Genomic DNA, 8,105 nt, shown 5'->3' with positions numbered 1-8,105 from the left:
AAGTCTATGGTGTGCCCCCATTTAGTGAAATAATAGATTATGCAGATTTGTCAGAAAGAGGCGGAGTCACAGGATATGGGCTGGGCTTTTCATTTGTAATGAGGTCAGTTGCTTCTGCTCCATTAGATGCTCCTCTAAAGATTGAAGCATGTGTGTTTCATCCTTAGTTAGATGTTCAGGCCTATCTGGCTTTATTAAAACACCAACCGAAGCCGTAACCAAAACTCTTTGGATTTCTAAAAGCATGTGGAGTGAACCAAACGATCCGAGCATCAAAAACTAAGGTATGTCTAGTTTAAATAGCTCAGTTTAATCTCTTCTAGAATGCATGCAGGTGCAAATGCATGCATTTACAAGCTATGTTATGTTTTAAGAGTATTTAGAGTGAAAATGGAAATACTCATAATTCTGTTAATCAGTGTATGTAAATAATAAGCCATAAATATGTCAGTTCATCATCTGAGTTCCACAATGCTATCTGTTTTTGTTGAGTTGCTGCACCTGTGTGTGTGTGTGTGTGTGTGTGTGTGTGTGTGTGTGTGTGTGAGATGGAGATTTGATTAAATTGCCTTGTGCTGATGAATAGAAATGAGTTAAGAAATTGAATTAAGCCTATTTCTAAAAACTCCCTGTTTGTGAGTCCTTCCTGAGTTGTGAATCGTGGTGAAACAGTCGTGCATGTGTTCAAGCCGGATCAGCGTTTCATTCTCAATATTGTCGCTGGCACATGTGACCGCAAACACAGACTCCATCCGGAGCGCCGCGGCCCCTTTAACACGCACGGGCTAGTTTTTGTCTTTGGTTATCTAGCTGTATGAGTTTATGAAATATCATAAAGCTAGAGAACCGAAAGTAGAAACTAATCCCACTGACTTCATGAACCGCAGAGCCGGAGACGCGGAGAGAGCGAAACGGGCTCGAACGCGGAGCCAGCGCGTCACAGATGCTTTAATGAAAGTGCACGGACGGAATGCATGCCTAAAACTGAATTGCAACAGAAATGTGTGTGGAATCCGCTAATGACGCATTTTGCGTTCGGGAAGCGTGTGTACGCAAAGCACGCGAGCGCGCATCACTCCTCCTGTGTTCATCACGCGTGCTTGTTTCAGGTGCACGACTGTTCCTCTCAGGGCCTTTGACGGTGTTGCCCGGGTGTGCTGTATTTTGCTCTGGCTCGAGCCTGATGCGAATGTCGGTGTCGGTCTTTTGTGCAGTTGCTGTCGCGCCGCGGTTAACGGAGCGCCGGTGGGCTGGTCCGCGGCTCCGCGTCACGAGAGCGGCGCGGTTTGGGCTCGTTTCACGCGGTGGCAATAGCGGAACACGCAGAAAGTAATCCAAAGTAAAATGGACCAGTGTTAGATTTTTAAATCTTTCACCTTTCTAGGAATATTCACATATGTAATAATGCACAAATCGGTTTGTTTTGCATCAGAATATAGAAATGCAAATGCATGAGCCAGCGTGGCTGATATCATTCAAAACGTACTTCAGTAAACAAAAATATGTTGCAAGAACGTTATGCATTAAGTTATGAACACATTTTGAAAGTAATCCAAAGTAAGATGGCCTAATGTTTCATAGCATTCATGGACAAGGAATATTTGGGAATCATATACACATTTTTGTAGAAACACTGACAATGAGAGTCTTTCCAATGGATCAGAACAAACAGAAAAATATGGAAATGTATGACTGATTTCATTCACACTCAGAAAAAGAGGTACAAAAGCTGTCACTGGGATACACAATTGCATCTAAAGGGTCCATACTGGTACTTTAAATGCACATATGTGACCCTGGACCACAAAACCAATCATAAAGGTCAATTTTTTGAAATTGAGATTTATATATTGTCTGAAAGCTGGAGAAATAAGCTTTTCATTAATGTTTGGTTTGTTAGGATGGGACAATATTTGGCTGAGATACAACTATTTAAAGATTTGGAATATGAGGGTGCAATAATAATAAAAAAATCTAAATAATGAGAAAATCACCTTTAAAGTTGTCCAAATGAAGTTCTTAGCCATGCATATTACTAATCGAAAATTAAATTTTGATATGTTTACATTAGGAAATTTACAAAAAACATCTTAATGGATCACAATCTTTACTTAATATCCTAATGATTTTTGGCATTAAAGAAAAATCGATGTATTGTTGGCTATTGCTACAAATATACCTGTGCTATAGACTACTTATGGCTGGTTTTGTGGTCTAGGGTTACATATTAGTACCTAAAGTGAACATATTATTACCTAAAAAGTACAAAAGTGTACCCTTTGAAAATGGTAGTGCCCCAGTGACAGCTTTTGTACCTTTTTTTAATGTGAGAGTGCATAAAACATTAGTGTTTCTTAAAGGATTAGTTCACTTTCATAACAACAATGCACAAATAATGTACTCACCCCCTTGTCATCCAAGATGTTCATGTCTTTCTTTCCTCAGTCGTAAAGAAATTATGTTTTTTTGAGGAAAACATTTCAGGATTTCTCTCTTTATCATGGATATGGATGGCGCCCCGAAGTTTGAACTTCCGAAATGCAGTTTAAACGCAGCTTCAAAATGCTCTAAACGATCCCAGTCGAGGAGGAAGGGTCTTATCTAGCGAAACGATCAGTTATTTTCTAAACAAATTGACAATTTCTATACTTTTTAACCTCAAATGCTCGTCTCGTATCAGTACCTAAATTGAACATAGTGCCTAAAAAGTACAAAAGTGTACCTTTTGAAAAAGGTACAACCCCAGTGACAGCATTTGTACCTTTTTGTTTTCTGAGAGTGCATAACATTGAAAAGTTTCTTAATATTCTAGAATTATCCATTAAATTATGAACATGCCATGACCTCTGAACATTTAAAACATCATATTTTTAAATGTTAAGGGAATGTTGCAATTCATGATTTGCAAACATTATGGAAATGTTGCGTCCTAATGTTCTCTAAACCTTTTGAAAAAAGTAGTAACATTTAAAAATCATTTAACTAAAATAAAACATTCCATGAATGTGGTATAAAAATGTTTTTGTGTTAACGTGTTGAAAATAATCCAAATAAAGATTATTTACTGTTTATTGGCAATTAATGGTTCTATGAAGAACCTTGGACATCCATGGAACCTTTTAAATGCAGAAAAGATTCTTAATTGTCAAAAAAAGGTTCTTTAGAGTTCTTTGTTCTTTGAAAGGTTCTTTGGGGAACCAAAATGGTTTTTCTTTAAGGTATCACTGCAAAAACACCCTTTTGGAGTCTAAGATGGCCTAATGTTTCATAGCATTAATGGACAAGGCATATTTGCAAATCATATACACATTTCTAATAGACAGATAATTTGTTCTTGAATCACATCTAACAAAAACTACATTTTGCCATTAAGTTATGAAAATGCAGTGACATCCAAACATTTAAACATCCAGTTTTTTAAAAGTTAAGGGAATGTTGCGTTTTATGATTTTGCAAACATAACACTATGGACATGTTGCCTTCTAATGTTCTCCAAATGTTCTGAAACAAGAACATTAAAAACAAAACAAAAAAAAACGTTTAAATGTTCGAACTAAAATAAAACATTCCATGAATGAAGTATAACATTTTTGTGCTGTTTTGAGAACATTAAAAAACAGAGAACTCAGAATGAACATAAAAAGTTTATAAATTTGACAGAACCTTGCTTCATTGTTAGCGCATAAATGATTTCAGGTGGGCTTGTGTTTTATGAATACAAAGGAACATCTCATAATGCACACATTATCTGCGTAAAATACAAACTGAGAGTGAACAATAACATACACAACCAAACCTATGCATATACTGTACTATATGGCACTCTGTAGAACACCATGGTATTATTATGGTCCTGGACTAGCAGGCTCAGAGGCTCATGAATGCATGTTAAATATACAGCACATCCAGCTCATCTCAGGTTATCAGAGCTTACAGCATTTATGCATTTGACAGCTCAGATTTATAGTTACTGTAAGGAATTTGTGGAGGTGAAATGCAAATTGTGCTTGAATTAGCATGCTTGTGTTGAGATCTCATGTTTCTTTTCTTTTTCTTTGATAATAATCAGCTTCATATCAATGAAAGTGACTTACAAATTCAGTTAGGAAGCATGACAGACATGATATATACTAACATTGTTTGTTATGATGAAACATGATGCATTGCAAGCATATTTTAATATAGTAGGCTAAAATGCATATGCATTAAAAATTCAGTTCCTCTTTATATAGGAAGCATTATTCAATTTATGAATTATTATTCATGCAACACGAAGCTTGTGATAATAACGTTTTAAAAAGCCCCGAACGCACAAACGACTGTCGTGTCGACTGTCAGTTATGAAATATCATTCTAATGTTTCCCTGTTTCTCTAATTTCAGCATGTGCCAGAAGCATCTCCTCGATGTTGAGCTCCGCTTCAGTCCAAACAGGTAAAACATCTTCAGTTTAATCCACCGCCATTGAATCTGTTTCACAAAGCTTGAAGCACACAGACAAGCTACTGTAAATATTGCACAAGCGTCATATATTTTATTATGCGTTTCATAAAGACAAAGTTCTGGTGCAATTTGGCTAATTTGATTTAGTTTTATTCACAGTGCATTTCTAGAACAGAATTAGGATGTTAATCCATTGTGTGTGTTGATCTATAGCAGTATTTTGCTCTGAGGGTTTGGTTTTCATCTCTCTGCATCTGCAGTCAGTAGAAACTAGGTTTGTGCTATTAATGAATGCACCGACTTTGGCTACCTTCAGATCCAAATTAAAACTTCACCTATTTTCTATATCATTTGAAATGGTTGATGTCTTGGGATTGTTTTTTAGTTTTAATGCCATTTTGTTTTATTATGTGGATGTGTTATTTTCTATTCTTACCTTGTAAAGCACTTTGGGCAACTGTGTTGTATTTATATAGTGCTATATAAATAAAAGAAAGAAAGAAGAAAGAAAGAAATGAATGCATACTGCTAGATTCATGGTTTATTTCATCACTGAGATGAAATGAAGAAAACCTTCAAAACAGCAGACTCAAATAAACTCAAGGTTTAGTTAATCAGATTTGATCTTTATTCTTTATTAAAGAATGACTGTATATGAATCAGATAGCAGATTTAACAAATATCATTAATGCAGAACACAAGATTTGTTCTAGAAAGACACTTCAAGATTCTCCAAAACATACTCTAATCATGTTTCAGTGAATGGTGTATAACATGCAGTGTTTAGGACAATATATAACCTTTAAATGATGAGCTCAACTTTGTGAAGTACATGAAAAAAGACTGCGTTTGAAGAATTGAGAGGCCCAGTTCTGTCTGTCATTGACTAGAGTGAGCTATTTCTGTCATGTCTTTGATGCAATGATGCTTATTTGAGGGTTAAAGAACAATAAAAGCGATTATTATTCAAATTCACACCCACAACTGACTCTTTCTAAATGCAAAACCAGCTAAATCAAAAACTGTTACTTTAATGCTAAACAACAACAAAACCACCCAGTTTTTAAAATTCACATGCACCGATGATTTGTTTGTTTGTTTTTTCCAACTAAAAAGTCATTCATTCTTAAAATTCACTTCCACTAATTATACTTTCTGAATGCACAGCCGGCTTAACCAAAAACAGTGTTATTTTAGTGTTAAACAACAACACATGCTTAAAATGATTAAAATTCACAAACATAAATGCACAAACTGCTAACCTAAGAACTGTTATTTGTGTTTAATAACAACAAAAAACATAATTAATAAAATTCACTCATTCTGAATATGCACAACTAAACAGAAAACAGTGTTATTTTAGAGCTAAATAACAAAACTCATCATTAAACTGCACTTCCATAAACGACTCTTTCTGAATGCGCGACTACCTAAAGCAAAAACAGTGTTATTTTAGTGTTAAAGAAAAAACTAAAATCCCTAATTATTAAAATGCACTTCTATAAATGCCCAATTACATATTTCCAAATGCACGACTAAACCAAAAACAGAGCTACAAAAACTTATCAGTTTTGAAATCCATGTTTCCAAATGCATAAACTGCTGTTATTTTAGTGCTAAACAACAATAAAACAATAATTATTAAAATGCACTTCCATAAACGCCTTCTTCCAGATGCACAACCGACTAAACAAAAAAAAATCGTGTCTACAAATGACACATGCATAAACTCTTGTTGTTTTGTGTTAAATAACAACAAAAGTACAATAGCTGTTAAAATTCACTTCTTCAAACAACTCCTTCTGAATGCGCACCAATAGAAAATTGTTTTTCAGACAACAACAGCTCATAATAGTTAAAATGCACTTCCACAAACAACTCTTTCTGCATGCACAACCAGCTAAACCAAAAAGCAGTGTTTTAGTGTTAAATAACAAACAAACATCCATAATTATTTGAAATGCACTTCCATAAATCTCTCTAAATCCACAACCAACTAAACCGAAAAAATCATGTCTACAAACGACTCTTTCCAAATGCATAAACTGCTGTTATTTTAGTGTTAAATAACAACAAAAGTCCAATAGTTGTTAGATTCCTTTTGAATGCACAACAACTAAATAGAAAATGGCTTTTTATAGACAACAAAAACTCAGAATTGTTCAAATGCACATCCATAAATGACTCTTTCTGCATGCACAACCAGCTAAAACAAAAATCCATAATTATTAAAATGCACTTCCATAAATGCACAGTTACATAATTCTAAATGCACAACTAACTAAACCAAAAACAGTGCTATTTTAGAGTTAAAAAGACAAAAAAAAATCTATTTTAAATTCATGTTCACAAATGACTCTTTCCAAATGCATAAATAGCTGTTATTTTAGCTTTAAATAACAACAAAAGTCTAATAGCTGTTAAAATTCACTTCACAACTTGTTTTGAATGCACATCAACTAAATAGAAAATGGTGTTTTTTAGACAACAATCATAATTGTTCAAATGCACATCCATAAATGACTCTTTCTGCGTGCACAACCAGCTAAACCAAAAAGCATTATTTAGTGTTAAAAAACAAACAAAAATCCATAATTATTAAAATGCACTTCCATAAATGCACAATTACATAATTCTTAATGCACAACTAACTAAACCAAAATCAGTGCTATTTTAGTGTTATAAAGACAAAAATGTTCACAAATGACTCTTTCCAAATGCAAAAACCGCTGTTATTTTTATGTTAAATAACAACAAAAGTATAATAGCTGTTAAAATTCACTTATTTAAACAACTTCTCTTGAATGCACAACAACTAAATAGAAAATGGTGTTTTTTAGACAACAAAAACTCAGAATTGTTCAAATGCACATCCATAAATGACTCTTTCTGAATGTATAACCAGCTAAAACAGTGTTATTTTTATGTTAAAGAACAAACAAAAATCCATAATTATTTAAAATGCACTTCTAAAAACATCTCTTTCTGAATGCACAACCAGCTAAACCAAAAACAGTGTTATTTTAGTGCTAAACAACAACAAAAACTCAATTATTACAATGCACTTCCACAAACGACTCTTTCTGAATGCACAGACGGCTAATCTGAAAACAGTGTTTTGCTTGTAGGAAGAATAAAGCGAGCACGTTGGAGGTGGCTGTTGTTTGTTACGGATGGAGTGTCCAGGAAAGCAGCCCTCTTTAACATTTCTATGCAAACTAGAGCTTGAATAATGAGATGTATTTATGAAGGCCGACGAAGGCGGGGGTTTGGGATTCGGGGGGAGCCGGGGCCTCCATTGGTGCTGTGCAGCTGTGAAAAGAGTGGGCTTCTTTTTCCCACGGCCAGCCAGACACAAAACAGCCCCTCAGCCCGCCAGGGTCATGTCACACCGCTAATATATACGTACAGAGAAAGAAAAAGAACATATCGAAGTTGTGCAAATTAACGAGCTGTCTGACGAGACGGAGAGAAAGAGACAGACGGAGCTGCGGCTCATGCATTTCATTTTGTTTGTCTTTACTTGCATAAAGCTTCAACCTCACTTGCATTGCATCACGTAATGAAGAGCCACATACAAACTTATTAAATGCAAATGTTTTTTATAAATTCATTTTATAAAAGCAATAATCCACAAATTTGTGCACTGCAGTGGTTTTCAAC

General features: G+C 34.8%; 1 long non-coding RNA gene across 1 annotated transcript in view; it reads left to right on the top strand.

Annotated features, from left to right (window-relative positions):
• The window catches only part of LOC141344920 (uncharacterized), a 49,430-nt gene that overhangs the window by 4,342 nt on the left and 36,983 nt on the right, over positions 1 to 8,105 (top strand). The window contains exon 2 of the long non-coding RNA XR_012356868.1: positions 4,383 to 4,433. This is a non-coding gene — a long non-coding RNA (uncharacterized lncRNA). The remainder of the gene's footprint in view (positions 1 to 4,382; positions 4,434 to 8,105) is intronic.

The sequence above is a fragment of the Garra rufa genome, chromosome 10, assembly GCF_049309525.1.
Source record: "Garra rufa chromosome 10, GarRuf1.0, whole genome shotgun sequence".
In the NCBI taxonomy this organism is placed as follows: Eukaryota; Metazoa; Chordata; class Actinopteri; order Cypriniformes; family Cyprinidae; genus Garra; species Garra rufa.
This window is presented reverse-complemented; position numbering and strand designations above follow the sequence as displayed.